The 17,794-nt window shown below is 32.9% G+C and overlaps 1 long non-coding RNA gene across 3 annotated transcripts; it reads right to left on the reverse strand.

Moving 5' to 3' along the window:
* Positions 1–8,397: 8,397 nt before the first annotated feature.
* Positions 8,398–12,774, reverse strand: LOC148586977 (uncharacterized). 3 transcript variants are annotated; one of them, XR_015911669.1, is made up of 4 exons: positions 12,583–12,774; positions 12,087–12,167; positions 10,624–11,375; positions 8,398–8,680 (listed from the first exon to the last, which is right to left on the reverse strand). It is a non-coding gene; the product is annotated as an uncharacterized LOC148586977 (long non-coding RNA). The 3 variants fall into 3 exon arrangements; XR_015911668.1 differs by having other exon boundaries at positions 8,398–8,719; positions 10,624–11,367; positions 12,583–12,773; XR_015911667.1 differs by having other exon boundaries at positions 8,398–8,719; positions 12,583–12,773.
* Positions 12,775–17,794: the final 5,020 nt, after the last annotated feature.

Consider the following 17,794-nt stretch of genomic DNA (forward strand, 5'->3'; position numbering starts at 1 on the left):
GAAAGAAGAAATTTTTGTGGGACCAATCGGAAGGATATAGGAAGGTGCTTCTTCGTTCAAACGCAGACCGCCCCCCTTTTTTGATTCCTTAACCACATGAAGAAGTAACATTAATTCCGGCTAATGTCCGTTAAACTACAATTTTTCTTAAAAAATTTAAGTTAATAAATTTTAACTTAAATTACTAGAAGTTTATGTATATCATTTAAATGGCTAATCAAAATTCACTTTATCTAATTTAGCTAATAAGTTTTAAAAGACAAAGTACATCCGATTATTATTTTTTTTTTTTATCTACATTTAATTTTTTTTTAAATTTTTATAAGGATGGTAGTTTTCTTAAAGATCTTATTTTTCAACTTTATGAAAAAAAAAAAGATCTGGAGAGAGAAATAATATGAGAAAATTTTAGGAAAAAAGAGATACAGAAGAAGAGAAATAGTATGATAAAATAAAATGGCTCCAGTGAATAATGTCGCTACATGTATCATTTTTTGTTTTTTTTGTCTAATCCAATAAAATATCTATTTTGCATTTTTATTTTAGCTAATCCAATGTGAGAGTTTTTTATAAATCTGATTAGCCATTTTAGATAAAAGTACCATTTAGCTCCTCCTTTCAATAGAAGATAAGCATTCACAATGGAAGAGCCAAACATTACTTTTATTTAAAATGGCTAATCAAGTTTGTAAAAAAAACCCTTACATTGGATTAGCTAAAAAAAAAAAAGACTAAATGTAGCAGCACTTTTCAAGAGAGCCATTTTATTTTTTATTATTTCTCTCACCTGTTTTCTCTTTTCCCCAATAAAGAGTTAAAAAAAAAATATATATATATTTAATGGATAGATAGAAATATAGCTAATCGTATGTAGAAGTATTTAAAAATTCATTAGATAAACTAGATAAAAGTTAGTTTTGATGAACCATTTTGCATACAAATTTGGCTACTTCATTGTGAATGCTTCTAAAAAGTCACTTTATCTAGTAAAACTAATGGATTTTTAAATAACTCATACATCTAATTAGCTATATTTTTATTTATATCATTTAAATATTATTTTTTTACTCTTTATTGATTCTATCTTTATTTATTTTCTAAAATTCGTATTTCACTTTTTATTTTTTCAATGGTAATTTGTTTAGCACAAAAACTTTTCAACGAGTATTATTTTTCAAATAATCATTTTTGTAACTATAATGTTATTGAAACGGTTGTATTTTACAATAATTATATTTTTCAAATGTCGTATTTGCCAATGTTAAGTATAAAAACCATACTCTCATAGTAATGTCAATCATATTTATGAAATATCTTTTTATTAAAAATTGTGAAAGAATATTCTCATAATGATCTCTTGAAAAGTGAGAAAAGTTTTGAGAAAAATAGAAAACATGTGAGAGAAACAATAAAAAAATAAAATGGTTACTAAATGTAGCTTTTTTTTTTACACAAATTTCATCCAAACTAGTTTGGAGGAAATTTCTTTCAACCTACTCTAATTAGTGACAAATGTCATTCAACATTTTTAGGTTTTTAAAAAATTAATGTTTGAGTTCCTAGATTAGTGGAATAACAATAAATTACTCTTAAAATATTAAAGAAAAAATGTGAGAAATGACACTTGGCACTTATTAGAGTATTTTTTTTTTTTTTTTAAGGAAAATTTTTTTTCCTTCAACCTAGATTAGAGTAGGTTGAAGGAAATTTCTTCCAAACCAGTTTGGAGGAAATTTTTGTCTTTTTTTTTTTGGCTAATCCAATCATATCCATTTTGCATTTTTTTTTTTTGGCTAATTTAATGTGGAGGGTTTTTTACAAATCTGATTAGCTATTTTAAATAAAAGTATCATTTTAGATAAAAGTACAATTTGACTCCTCCATTGTGAGTGCTCTAAGATCCTTCACAAATTCACAATGAATAAGTCAAATGGTATATTCTAACAAGTAAATTTTATGTAACTTCCATGATATATTCTAACAAGTCCAATGTAAACGATAATATATAATAGATAACTCATATATATATATTTTTTTTCTTTTCAAATTTGAAAAGGGGTTACTATAAAACAAAGAACAAAAGGGTATAGGTGACCTTCAACAAGCTCAAAAAGAATAAATAAGCTAAAATTCCACTCAATTATATGAATTGTCATCATTTTTTAATATCATTTTTAAAGTTCAATTTCTCTCAATTTAGTGTATCCATATTCAATTGTTTGCACTCCCACCCATTCGCTAACTTTTCCCTAAATACACCTTTTGTTTTTTTAAAAAATAAGGGAAAAGTCCACACAACCCTCTCAAACTACCACTCATATGACAATGTCCCCTTCAAACTACAAAAAATTGTCAATGTTCCCCCCAATAACGAAACTACCCTTAGGCCCCATTTGGTTTGCGGAATTGACCCTTGGATTGGACTAGTTAACACTAGGTATAGTTAGTCTTTTGTTTGGTAATACTCTATTCCTGGGAATAGTCTATTCACATGGGATTACCATACACACAGGGTTAGCTAATACACTAAAAAATGAGTGGCGTAGCTAATCATTTCCTGTGGGATTAAATTAATTGTGTAAATTGCCACAAAAAACCCTACTTATGAGATTAAATTTCGTTCTCTCTCCCTCATTCTTCTATATTTCTCTCTCTCTCTCTCTCTCTCTCTCTCTATATATATATATATATATATATATATATATATATATATATATATCAATTTCTCTTTTCTCTGTCTCTATATTTCGTTCTCTTTTTTTTTTTTAATTATTATTTATTTATTTATTTATCTCTCTTTCTATTTTCTGGTACAGTTTTTCTGCAAGTGCAAACATTTTTCTTTCTCTCTATGCCGTCTCCCTTCTCTGTACCGTTTCTCAGTTTTTTTTTTTTTTTTTTAGTTTTGTTTTGTTTCTCCGTATCTCTTTTTTCTCAGTTATTTTTTATTTTTATTTTTTTTAATTGACAGAGAAACAGAATCTGTAAGGTTTTTATAAAAATACAAATATATAATCTATTTTTGTATTTCTTTTGATTCTTTGTACATTCTCCAATTATATATTTTTTTGATTTCAATATTCAGTTTGATTCTGTTTTCTTCGATTATATATTTTTTTATATAAATAATTTTGTAGCATAATTGCAAAAAAGAAAAAGAAAAATAAAAAAAGGCCACATACCTGACATAATTAAAAACAAAAAAGAAAAATAAATTATAGTAAAGTTGTTTATGTTTAAAAAAAAAAGAAAAAAGAATGAAAGTCCTTAATAATATAAATTGTATTTTTATTATAAGGGTATTTTAGGAAATTTGATCACAACATGATTCTATTAACCAACATATTGCATTGTACCAAACGAAAGAATATGATTAGCTAGTCTATTCCCACGTTACAACCAAACAAAGGAATATGAATTGTTAATCTATTCCATACTCTTCTATTCCCAGTAGTAACTAATCATTTTCCAATGGACTAGACATTCTGTGAACCAAACGAGGCCTTAATAAAATAAAAACAAAAAATTATAAAACTTCTAGAAAAAACCTAAAACTAATTAAAAAAAAATAAAAAAAATCCAAAGGGTAGAAAATTAATTAATTTTTTTAAAAAAATCCTTTTTATTAGAAAAAAATTAAAAAATTTCAAAATTTTTTTTTTCGTTTTATAAATTTTTTAAAAGAAAAATTCCTTTTTTTTTTTTTTTAAAAAAAAAGATATTCTTAAAAACAATTAAAAAATTTCGTTTCAAAACTTTTTTTTTTTAATTTTAATTTTAAAAACATTGTTCTTTTAAAAAAACGAATAAGGGTATTTTTTTTTTTGAAATTAATTAATTTTTTTTAATTTATAAGGGTATTTTTGTCTTATTAAGAAATATATAAGGGCATTTTGATATTTTTGTTAGCCTTCGGTGGATATTGACAATGTTTTGATAGTTTATGGGGTACATTGTCACAATTGAAAGTTCGGGGAGGACATTGTCAATTGGGTGGTAGTTTGAGGGGATTATGTAGACTTTACCCAAAACCAAATTGCAAAGATTAAGGCTTTGATCCGAAGTTAACGATCTTTACAAAAATACCCATGCCTCAATCTTTGCGAAAAAAATTAAATATTGTTTTTTTTTTTTTAAAAGAAAAAAAGAGAGTATTTTAGAAATTTTGTTGGGATTTAACGAAAAATCCTAACCAAGTAGGACATTGAAAAAATTAGAACAATTTTAAACTTTTAAAAAGACATTAAAAAAAAGGAAAATTACAGTTTACCCCCCTAAAGTTGACAGCGTTTTTCAATTTGAACACTAAAGTTTCAATTTTTACAATCCACCGTCCCAAAGTTTCAAATTTTTGCAATTTGACCAATTGTATCCAAAGCTTCCCATATTGCCCATAATTTTTATTTTTTAAATTTTTATAAATTTTTTTTTAAAAAAATTCAGGGTGGCCGTAGCCACTCTTATGGCCATCTGGCCATTTTTGCACCATAAATTTGTTTTTTTTTTCTTAATAAAAAAAAAAAAAATAAAAATAAAAATTAGGGGCAATATGGGAATTTTGGGATAATATTGGTCGAATTGAAAAAAAAATTGAAACTTTGTGGGGGTGGATTGCAAAAATTGAAACTTTAGTGTTCGAATTGAAAAACGCTGTCAACTTTAGGGGGGTAAACTGTAATTTTCCTTTAAAAAAATGATAATTCAAGAGTTTTCCCAATAAATAATGAAAAATGATAAAGATACAACTTAAACCTAATTTAGGCCCAACTTTTCTCTTAAGTTTTTTTAAAAATGAACTGCCTAAGGAGGAGTGAGTTCCTTAAACTTGAGAGAGAGAAATTTATTAAAAATTCGACCAAAATTAGGTTTAAGTCGTGACAGTTTCACAACTCATAAATAATTAGATAGTGTGTTCGTGATGTCAAGCATCAACGATGGGTAGATGTGAGAATTTCATGAGGCATGGGGGACGCGACGCACACAATAATCTCAATGACGGCACAGAAGAAGGGCTGCGCCATTGGGCTGGGCAAGCCTAATGGTGCAATTGCTAATGAAAGATACTTTCATTGGGCTGGGCCGCCCAATGGCGCAGCCCTCAAATTGTCTTCTTAAAAACAGAGATTGACTTTCAGCAGCCCAATGCCCTCAAATTGTTTATTAATTTATGTAAGCATTAAGCACGTACACACCTTTCCAAGTGGTGAAACATGCAATGGTTTGCATGTCTTCTTTAATCACGTTCTCAATTTTTTTTTTTTTTTTAAAAAAGAGTTGCTGTTTGGTGGTCAAAACTATTCTTGGCTTATGGGTAAAATTAGTTCAATACATATATAGGACTAATGCAGAAAAATACTCTGCCTCATAATTGGATAAACTGGCTCATGCTCTTTGCTCTGTTGAAGATGTAAGGGAATATAGTACATTCATAAACAAAAATTGAGCACAAATTGAAAGCTTTTCATGTGCGTGATTCTTCTAATTCCCACTAACTTAAGAGAATGCTGGCAAAACATGTTGGTACAAGCATCAATAGGCTATAGAAGATTAGATTAGGCTTGGGGAATAGGTGAGACTAGCTAACAGATAAATTGCATTGTAGCAGATAACAAATTACATACTCAATATGGTGAAAATATGTGTGATGGGGAGGCTGTTGGGTGTCTTTGTCTCTCAAAAGATTTACGTGCGATGCATGTGACCCAAAATCTTCATAGCTTCTAGACTACATCAATTTTGGTATCACAACGTTGTTGCAACAGCTCAAGACAAGAAGTCCAAGCAAAAATTGCCTATATTTTCCAGCGAATCTACGTTGTTTGTTTGTTTTGGAGTATTCTTGGTTTGTCTCAAAATCAAATGGGACATTTTTATTGCTTTCAAAGGTGTGAAAGCTGCCAAATTTGTCCTCTTCTTCAAAGGACAAGGAAATGTCAATATCCCAGCAATTCTCTACGTCCAGGATCCCATTACTGCAGGGAGATGAATTGGGGTTTCGATAACTATTGAGAGTTCAAAATTTGATATGATTCAGGGACCAAAATCATTAAAAAAATAATATCTTCGCATAGAATTTTCTATAACGTGAAAACCATCATTACATACAGTAATTGTAACACTACAGCCTTCTCTTTCATTACACACACACACACACACACACACACACACACACACATATATATATATATATATATATATATATATATATATATATATATATATATATAACTATCTATCCATTTTTAGTATACAATATATATGATATAAGACTGCACCGATAAAGGTCCATATATGAAAGAAAAAGTAGCCGGTCAAGGTCATACGTTGGTTTCGTTGTTCCCTTCAAGTTCACCTGATAACGATAAGATGAGGAATGGCTCGGAGGGTTTGACCAAAGCAGAAGATAAAGCGCCTCAACATGTACATCCAAAATAATTTCATATATACCAAGGTGATAATTGTAGGAGCATGGGAAAGACATCCCAGAAAAGTAGTGATGGGAGAAAGATGGAGGCTAGCCATGACAGAGTGAGGGGAGCGGAGAAATCTACTGCTCTCACGCGAAGTGGCTCCACAGTAGGAGTAAGAGGGAGCTTGACAGAGATGAAGAGGAAGACTAGTGTGGCATTAATGGCAAGAAACAAACATGCCATCACAAACATTTCGTTATTCAAGTTAGGATAATCTGGAGCCAAAGGCTTGGCGAGATTGATGAGTGGGAAACCACATATCTCAAATCTACCACCAAATCATCATATCTTAATTTTGTTAATCTAAATTATAAAAGTTCAAAGTGTTTACTGTTTTTGTTGAACAAATCTAAGGATCCTTCTTTGGTAGGCCCCATTATATGAATAGAGAATTAATATTCATATAATGGATCCTGTTTTTGTTTACTTTTCTAGTGAATAGAGAAATATTTTCTCTCGGAGGAAGAGCAAATACAAAGGGGGATTTTTAGGAGGAGAAAAAGGAGCTAGGAATGAATATGAAAAAGGATTCGGTCCCACCCTTCCTCATCATCGTGAAGATGTAGAAATGTATTATATGTCTTGACAACCGAAAGGCACTTTAGCCATTTCAAGATGTGAAAAAGTATAGAATCTTGATCACGGCATTTGGGTCATATGGATTTTGTAAAGCAAACACATGAGATCTTTCTTTAATGGTTCAAAAGAGTTGTACTACTGCATAAAATAAAATAGAGAAAGAGTTATATTTCTCTTCATACTAATTTATTATATTTATTTTATATTAATTGATGTGACTTGTTTAAATAATATTTGTTTAGTATTTGATATAAAAAATCACTTAAATCATATTACATTAATAAATATAAAAAATCTGTACAAAATACAATATTGAAACATGATCGCCCCACTTTTGTAAAGTGTATAGTGTAGTAATATGTTTAGAATGAGGTTCATTTCTTCTTTATAAATTTTATATTTCAATCAGACCCATTAAATGAAAAAACCTGAGACAGATCCAGTGCAGAAATATATACATATAGTATTTTTTGAGGCAAATGAAATTTTTAGAGCAAAAGACAACCTAATTTATTGGGGGTGCAAGATATTTGCTTTGTGTAGGCCTTTATATGTCACCACCTGCTTAGAGACAAAACAGTCAGGTAGGTTGTGGCATGTATAAGTCGAGTTACATATTTATTTCCTTTTGCATCCATTTTATAAATAAATAAATAAATAAAAACGGAATTCTATTTATTTCGTTTAAGTCGTTTAAGAGATGTGTTTAGTGTTATTCTCCTATATATATCTTGTTCATCTTTCTTTTTTAAATCCAGTATTAAATATGTAGAACTCACACGTAAATTTCATAGATTCAATGGTAAATTTACACGTCTTATATGAAAATGGACATGAGATATATAGCAAGATGAAACCAGACATTTTTCTTCCGTTTAATTCAACAAATGTTGCCTTCTTACAACTGGCAATAGCAGCAGGTATCGGAACTCAAAAGTATATGTAGCAATTTGCTCATTGTTAGTTCTTTCTTAAAATACCCCAATACCTCAATTAAGAGGATTTGTTTTGATTACTTTGAATGTGGTGTTAATTTTTTGAGAGAAAAAATAATGGGCATCAGCAAGTTCCAGGACCTTTTTTTGTGTGATTTTTTGCAACCGATAAAGCGCTCTTATATAAGCAAAGAGTAATATTAGAAATCACATTTATCTCATAATTAATATATATTTCAGCTTATGTGATTTTGCTCCATTGAAGCAATAACTAATGCTAAAAATCACATTTCATTCTTTATATCTCCTTTTTATGTATCTCTTTTCTTTTTCTTTTCTTTTTTTTTTTGTAAGCAACCTTTTTTGTCTTTTGGTTCCTTCTTGGAGAGATTGAAAAATCTGCTTGTGGCAAGTGGAGGGACAAACCAATTAAGATTCAATTCACATTCCATTTTGTTTCTAATTCATCAAGTTTCGAGAAGGTAACCATGATATTAAGTAATTAGCCACATTTGCAATGATCACAATATGGTCCAATAATGACCCTAGCTAGCGCATCCGTCAACTTAGTTGCAGAACAAAAGATAGAACCAAATCCTAGGAAATGGTCCACAAGTCTTGCTATAGAGTTGGCTAGGCTGTCAGCTGTTTCCTGGGTGGATGCTTCTGCATACACTCGTATAACATCCTCGGTACCTGATGGTCGTATGAAAGATCAGCTTTGACTGTATTTTGCTGCATTGTTGATTAAAAACAGTCTTATTAACAATTATTCATGGCTTGTTCCCTCTATGCTGTAGCTGAAATTTTTGATAGTAGCCTAAGTGCGCTTGGATTGTCTAGACCAATTATCATATTGACTAATCATGTTGCATGACAAAGGATTAATAATATCACATCAGCTTAATTTAAAACAGTCATCAATAATATGTCATTATTGCCCTCAACTGATTGAATGCCAAGGGGCCTCACGACCACAGTTTCGGCATTCGCTGTGATAATAGCAGTTCTGTTCAGAACTTTTATATGACAGCATAGGATATCAATAGAATTCAATTTCTATACAAAAATAATAACAACAACAATAGAACAATTATATTTCATTGTAAAGAATGCTTATGTAAGCTAAAAAAAAAAAAAAAAAATACACCGCTATTCTACAGGACAAATTCCCTCTTTCAACATAAAAAATATGGAAGGAACATCAAACTACCTAAATGACCATGCGAGTAGAAGCAAAATATGAGAAACTCTAACAAATAAGCACCATTACACGTTTGCAGATAATATTACTATTAGACAAGCTCTACTGGTTTTGACAAAAGCCATATCAGACAAAAAATAAACTTCGTTATCATGACATGATATGGTCTCAAGCAGAAGATGCAGCATGAAAAACTTGTTACATGGCAAACCCCGTCCAAATATGTCATATACTAAAATAAGCATGTGGAATTTGTTCCACCCCAGTGTCCAACATCAAGTAATGCACACATGATTTCCAACAAATCGGGTCAGGTTTTGTTGAGCTATCAAGGAGAAACCAGGATCCATACTTCACTAAATAAAGCCTTCTCCCAACAACTTGAGGTTTACTACAATAAAAAATTTTCACAGTTCTGGCCTACAGATATATATATGCTCGACTTTCTTTTCTTTTTTCCAATCATTTGAACTATTCACATTTCAGTCTTTCTAATTATCCTATTTCCATCAAGTTGGACCAATTTAAACGACTCTGATTTGCTAACTTGACCAATCAGTCCTCATCTGTTGCAGCCAATCATGTACCAAAATACGTTTATTATACCATGTAAGGTCTTCCCTTGTTGCTGCTAGGACAGGGCCAACCAGTCTTATTTACAAAAAGTATATAGATTAACTCAATAACGTTTATTTACATGTGATTATTTTGAAGCACCATTGAATTTTTGTTTTTAACTGTTCATACTCATAATTTGGAATCCTTTTTTGTTCTTCCTTTTGTCGGGTGATGGAAACAACGGATTTTGTTGGGGCAGAGATTCTTTCCTATAATAACCTTTACAAACCATTGAGGCAATTGAGAAGACAGTCTGAAAATATCATAAATCCAAGTTTCCACTAGGGATATTAATTCAGAGAAAAATCACAAAATCATGTTCTAGGCTAGTTTTTTTATTTTTTTGGGTCAGAACCTTAGATACTTGACTCGTTCAGAGGAAATAAACCTGGCATGTCAGCTGTTTTTAATTAAAGACGTCTCTAAACCATTTCTGTCCAGCCACTAAAAAGATTGAAAGATCAAATTAATCCTCCTACACCCATGTCAATTAGAGAACAACTAAATCTCTTCATGATGAATGAAAAGGACGTAACAATTATTCTTCACAAATACTACTACTGAAGAATTTGATACCCTTTTTTTTGTCTCTAATGATTCTGCAAAAACTCCAATATTTTATTTCCAGCAAACGCGCCACAAACATCATTCAGTGATGCAGAGGAACAGTAACTGGCCCTTACGTTGACATTTCATAGTAGACCCTAAAGTTAGATCTGGCTAAACCAATTATGCATATAAAGCTTCATTTGAATTTAAGAGTCCACAATGCCTATAGAGCTCATATATAGTGCAGAAAAAGGAAAAGCACATTCACCTTCCAATTTCAGGATAGCAAGATTATCTTCTTAGAAGGTGGTCAAGAAAACTGAAGTCAAGCTGCCTACTCAGTAGATCCTTATAAAGCTCACTCCATCTCTGTCCTGACCATCCCATACGGTGCAAAATGGCCTCCACCAGGAGCAAGTGAGCAACCTACTCAGAGCATCTCCGACTGCTTGGTTAATCAACTTACTGACTGCCAATAGTCTCAAAGGGGCCTTTTACTGTTCTGAACCTGAATCAAACAACGAAATAATTCATGAAGCACATCACTTAATCATCATATTAGGACTGCTACAGTAAATGAAAATATGATATAGCCTTTAGATACTGAAGAAAACTCCCTATATCAGGCCTCTAACCAACATAAGAAACATTCTGAGAATAGGATGGTTCCATGGCCATTAGCCTCAAAATAGATCCCAATATCATACTCAGTCGCTTTCTCGTGCAAGTATTTGACTCCTGTAGGAGTAAACACAACTTCTAAGCCCAACATTTTGAGGTAATCTGTTTATCCTGCATTTGCATGTGCTTTCTGTACAACACCAAGACGAGAATGATAACTACGGTTCATATTTTTCACCACCCTCCATGCTGAGTGTTTAGTTGCTCCTTGATGAAGATAGTAAACAAAGATAATATCTTGTCACCATCAACAAGTTCAATCTTATTGCAACTTTTTGATGGCACAGAAAAATATACCAGTCGATCAGCATCCCCATCCAAACTAGCACACCTGAAATGCTAAAACCAACAAAGAAATTAAACCCCAACTCAGATCAGTCATTTTCATACTAAGCATCAAAGATACTTAACTAACTGATAAAGTTTCAAGTTTGATTCGTGTCAAAGTCAACTTAGAATGAAGGAATACCTTTATTGTATAGTTTACAATCAAGAATCATTTTTTTATAAGTAGTTGACAATCAAGAGTAGTAATGGGGGACCTTGGGGAGTAGCGAAGTGAGAGGAGGATCTGGGGAGGAGGGAGCATTGGTCTTCGTTCATCATTAAACATGCAACAAATTTAGTGTACATTCATTGTATTGATTTAAAGGAATATAAGGGGATCCTGATACTAATATCTAGGACTAAGGATTTTATTGCAAAGTGTTATGAAAGAGATAAGACACTAAATCATGTGCCTTTATTGTGCAGATATCTTTAAAAAAGGCTTCCAAGCTTTCTGCATATGTTTAGCTTCAATTGAATCAAAGCCTTGTTTCTTGTTATAATGATTTTTCTGCCATTGCCTTTTTGCAGTTCAAACTAAATCGAAATTCCAACCAAACCCAATCGCATAGAACAGAATATGATCAAAATCTAGCAATTTACAAAAGCAGCAAACTTCATGCTCAAAAGGATTTTATCAGACACGTAGCAGAGATAACATATGAAAGTATATAAAAGGAAACAAATTCAAAAGCCGGCAACATCAAAGGGAATGGGTCTTACAGAGAAAATCTCCTTTTCATCAAAGGAATGAGCCTCACACACCCGAACTGAATCGCCAATTCCCTTACGCCCAGGTTGTTCCTACAACACCACAAACCCAATCACTTACATCCAGGTTTCCTCTAATTCCTCTCCTTTTGGAGCAACCAAACGACCCAGAAATTTTTCTCTCATTCAAACAGAAAGGTAGCAAACATGCAAGAAACTAAAATTCTAGATAGCGATCTATACGAATACGATAGAATTCAAGTGAATTTTTCATCTTCTACAAAAATAAATAAGTAAACAAATACAATTTATAAAAAAAAAGTTAAAAAGCCTTAAAATTTTCATTTCTTTTCGTTTTCCCATACTTACTCAACAACCAAACAACCTATGAACCAAAAATAAATAAACAAAATATATGTGGGTCACATTATCCGGTCGACGCTTTACATACCAGAGGAAACCAAAAGGAAAAAAAAAAAAAAAAAGGAAAAACGAGATAAAAGCTTACCTCTGTGGATGGATTGTGGCGTGGCTCAGCTGTTCTGCAACGGATAAAATGGAGAGAGAGAGAGAGAGAGAAAGCGGGAGAACGAGAGGTGAGCTTCGAAGACAAGGGAAACAGAGTAGTGAGTTTCGAAGACAGGAGAGTTTCGAAGACCGCCGAGAGAGACAGAGTAGTGGACTTTCTGTCGTTGGGTGCGAAGAAAAGGGAAAGCTTTTGTTTTCTTTAATTTTAATGTTTAGATGGCATTATTCAAACCGTTCATTGGAAACGAACGGCCTGGATCCTACCAGCGTGAGCATCACGTCAGTGGACTTAATACACAAGCGGACACAAGCCCCCATATTTGTCGACTGCCTCGATTCGATTGTTGCAAAAATACACACACACAAATACTACAAAAAGAGAACTAAAAGTGTAATAATCAATCATGAAAATAAGAGTTCAAAATTAGACCAAAATCATTAAAAAAAAAGAGTAAAATCTTCACATCAATCATATCAATATAAGTAGAATTTTATATATAATGAGCAAACCGTTACATACAGCTAGTAATTGTAACACGACCTTTTCTTTCTTTACATATTAAGAAAGAAAAAAAAAAGCAGCACACACAACTTTGTAAAAAACATAAACAGAGCTCTATCCCACTCTCTTGTAGCCACACAATCCACCCATTATTTGTAGACACTATATATATAATATAAGACTACTAGGCCTATGAAGCTCCAACAAAAAAAAGATGTCCAATATTGTAGGCTTAGTTGTTCCCTTCAATTACAATTTCTTCAAGTTCAACTTGATCAGGACGCTGGGTGATATGGGTAATGATGGGAGCAGGAGTGGTTTGGAGTAGTAGCATTTCATACCAAGGTGATAACATAACGAGCATGAGGAGCATGAGAAAGGCAGGCCAGAAAAGTGGTGCTGGGAAAAAGATGGAGGCCAAAAATGAAAGCGTGAGGGGAGCTGAGAAATCTCCTGCCCTCAACTGAAGTGTCCCCACGTTAAGAGGTAGCTTGACAGAGATAAAGAGGAAGATCGGTAGCATGAAAATGGCAAGAGACAGACATGCCATAACAAATATGTCATTATTGAAGTTAAGATCTTGAGCCCAATGCTTGGCTAGGGGTATAATGAAGACCCAAAGGGTGAGATTGATGAGCGGGGGAACTACATATCGCAATTCTACCAAGAACGGCATTTTTCTCTGCTCTCCGGAAAACAATATGAAGTTGTAGAATGAGGTTGGAGAAAGAATCTGGGATGTATCGGGAGGGTTTGGAAAAAGAATCGGGGAGGGTTTGGAGAAAGAATCTGGGATGTATCGCGAATGTGTTGCAGTATGCTAGTTGGGGAAGTCCCCCTGCGGCCCTGCCACAATTTTATAGGAGAAATGCTACAGGTACTTAAAATTTTACGAAGAAAATCCGCGTGAGACGTCTCATTTTCCTGATTTGTTGACCTTTGTTGATGTTCTAAGGGATAGCTTTTTCCTGGGTCCCACTGGTTCCTTAGGTGTAATTATTACTAGTACCGCCTATTTTTTGCAATCGGACGTTAGTTGATAACGACATTAGTTATTTATTTATTTCTTCTTTTTGCTACGACAAATTTGCGGGTCCCACCCCAACTGGACGGATCATTCTGGCCAGGGGGACAAAGAAAAACTTAAAAAGGGTGAGATTGATGAGCGGGGGAACTACATATCGCAATTCTACCAAGAACGGCATTTTTCTCTGCTCTCCAGAAAACAATATGAATTTGGAGAAAGAATGGGGCATGTAGTATGTAGATGTGTTGCAGGATTGTAGTTGGGAAAGTCCCCTCAATTTTGTAGACCATCGGTCCCCGTAGACTTTTTTTTTTTTTGGATAAATCAGAGTCGCTTATATTGATCAACATGAAAATACAATACTGATAAAAAAAATCCATTCAACCAACCGCAATTGACAGTCAACAGGTACCGCCACATCACATACACACGTCACATAAACAACACGTCACATGCAACGGGTCCCACCACGTCAAAGAGGCTACACCCCGCTTGGGCGCTGATAAAAAAACATCCATTCAACCAACCGCAATTGACAGACAACAAGTACCGCGACGTCGGTCCCGCTGCATCACATACAACGGGTCCCGCTGATAAAAAGAGGCTACACCCCCGCATTTTCCCATTAGTGGAGAATCATGATTCAATGCTATCTGGGGCCACCTGCTGATTTTCTTACTCCGTCTCACGCTTCTCACAGCGAGTGAGCCTCAAAAACGTCCAACCGTTCAAGCAAAATACTCCACCTGGATAGTAGCTAGGCGGTGAAACGCACGCCTCTCTTCCCCTTCCCGGGCCCATTCAGATTTCTCCATCTCCCAAATATTCAATCCGTTCCCAAAGTTCAAGCATTTGCCCCACCGCGAGCCCTTTTCTTTTCGGGAAAAGCTGTTATGAGTTCTCCCTTGACCTTTCTCAGGAAAATGCTGCGCCGGTGTTCCCTTGCGGGAATTTATTGCATTCTAGCTTTACCTTTCTGTTCTTTTCTCGTTCCAAAAGTTGAAGCAGCAATTTATGATTTTCAACCTAACAGGAATCAAGCATATGCTCCACCATGCGCCCTCTTCTTTGCATATCATCACGAGTGAGACGCACGCGCCTCCTACCAAGTCAATATAAGCAAATACTCCACGCGGCACGCACCATTTCTCTCTTCCTTCACAATGTTCACATATCATCGCGAGTGAGACGCGCCCCTGCAAATGGATTGAATTTGGACACGCTCATACTGTGGAGTTAGGTTGTAATATGGGGGTGTTTGTCAAACACTTTGGCACTATTCATTTTTCACCACACTATTCACTTTATTTTTTTCAAAAAAAAAATATTCTCACTTTTATATCTAATCATTCACTTTTTATATCACATTATTTACTTTTTATTACTATTCTAATAAAATAATCACTACAAAACAAAATTTTTTACTTTCCAATACCACTTTTTCATTTTTCCATACCAATCATTATTATTATTATTATTATTATTTTATTCATGAACAGTGTCCTGGAAAATGAACAGTGCTAGGGTGTTTAACAAACACCCCCATGGACATGGATAGAATGCGAGTCCTGCTGCGTAGGACAAATATTAAAAAAAAAAAAATAATAATAATAATAATTTTTTATTTATTAAATTTTTATGAGTTAATATTTAATTTTTAATGCTTCAAAACTTATTTTTGAATTTAAAACTAAAACTTAGGGGTGAAAAGTTAACTTTTTAAGGATGATATCACCTAAAAGAGATTCGATCATCTTAAATTTAGTGCTAATATCTCAAATTTAAATTCCTCTTTAATATCTCTCTTTTTCAATTAAAAAAAAAAAAATAGAAGAGAAAGAAAAAGAAGTCAAATGCTTGACGCTTGACGCTTGAGGTAGCCGAAAATCTCTATTCGATAGAATGCTGTGGAGTTGGGTTGAAATATGTACATGGATCATAGAATGCTGTGGAGTTGGGACTCAATAAAATAGCTTATTTTCATAATCTCAAATAACTATAATTATATATTTTTTATAATTAAAATATGTAAAAATAACAATTTAATATAAAGAATTTTATTATTTAGTAGTAAATTTTAAAATAAATCAATTTTTTTCAAGACTAGCATATTTTCGTTTGTTTTCCTTTCTTGTTTTTTTTTTTTTTTTTTAAGTTTCCATTGAAAAAAAATTGAATTATTTTCAAATTTACTATTAAGTAATAAAATTCTCTACGAATTTTTATACTTAGATTGCAGTGGCTGAGCCATGCTGAATAAAAAAATAAAAATAAAAACGCATGCCAAAAAGCTTTGAGAACAAAAAGTTCAATTTTAAAAAGAAGAAAAAAACAAAAAATCAGTAAGACCACAAAATTTGGACTCTATTTTAGCATCTCTTTCCAAATACTCAATTTTCGCATCTTTGCTTGGGTTTATTTTCGCATTTCATCTCTGCTTGCTTGGGTTCCTTTATAAATATTGTTAAATCACCAGTTATCTTAATAGTTTAAACTGATAAGAAAAAGTAAATTTAATTACTTAATCAACACTTTAACACTCTCCCTTACTGTTAAAGTAATGATTAAATTTACATCTTCCTATAAGCTTAAGCTTTTGAGATAACTGGTGTTTTAACATGGTATCAGAGCCAAATGTTCGATCCCAGGACCTTTAGCTCATATTTGGCTCAAGGTCCTGAGATCGGACCTTGACTCCGTCAATTTACCTCATATTTTCAATTAAATATTTCACGTGTTGGGCCCACCAATTAATTAAAAGGGAATTTGAGCCCACACGTGAGGGGAAGTGTTAAAGTAATGATTAAATGATTAAATTTATCTCTTCCTATAAGTTTAAGCTTTTGGATAACATGTGATTTAACACTCACGTGCGGGCTTAAACTCCCTTTCAACATATAAGTGAGGCCCAACACGTGAAATATTTAATTTAAATAGAAGGTGATTTGACGGAGTCAAGGTTCAATCTCGTGACATTTGGCGCTGATACCATATTAAATCATCAGTTATCTCATAAGCTTATACTAATAGAAAGAGGTAAATTTAATTACTTAATATCACTCTAATAGATATTCCTCGTTAAAAAATCTGATTGTGGTTCAAAATCGTGGCAGCCCTTCTCGGTTGCGGTATGCAAGGTTGCAGAACAAAAACGTGATTCTCGTTGCAGATCCGCCAATGAACAAATGGGTCACTACTCTCTCTCTTATGCTCTTCCGGTGTGTGTGCGTCTCTGTGTGTGAAATTTATGTTTGGGTGACATGGGTGTAGGAATGCTACATTATGGAATTCATGGTATAAGCCCAAACGTGGAATTCAATGGGGAGTCTAAGAAAGGGGGAAAAGTTGGCTAATATCACTCAAAGATTTCAAAATACAACCAAATGAAAGGGGGATGATCTCCACAAGACCCTTCTCTTTCTCTCTCTGTAACCAATATGCATAGGTATATCATTTGAATATTTAATTTTTCTTTTAAAAAAATAGCTTTCAATTTTTTATTTTATTATTATTATTATTTTTTTTTTCTGGTCATAAGTTTCCTACCAGAGTAATCACAGTTTTCATGTTAATTAGTTTATTCCGTGTAGTTTCCGAAGACAAAATCGGTTTTATAGACTGTAGCATTTCTCATTTTAGGGTTCGTTTGGCAACAGCCAGCAC

This window comes from Corylus avellana, chromosome 3 (genome assembly GCF_965113065.1).
Source record: "Corylus avellana chromosome 3, dhCorAvel1.hap1.2, whole genome shotgun sequence".
Taxonomy (NCBI): Eukaryota; Viridiplantae; Streptophyta; class Magnoliopsida; order Fagales; family Betulaceae; genus Corylus; species Corylus avellana.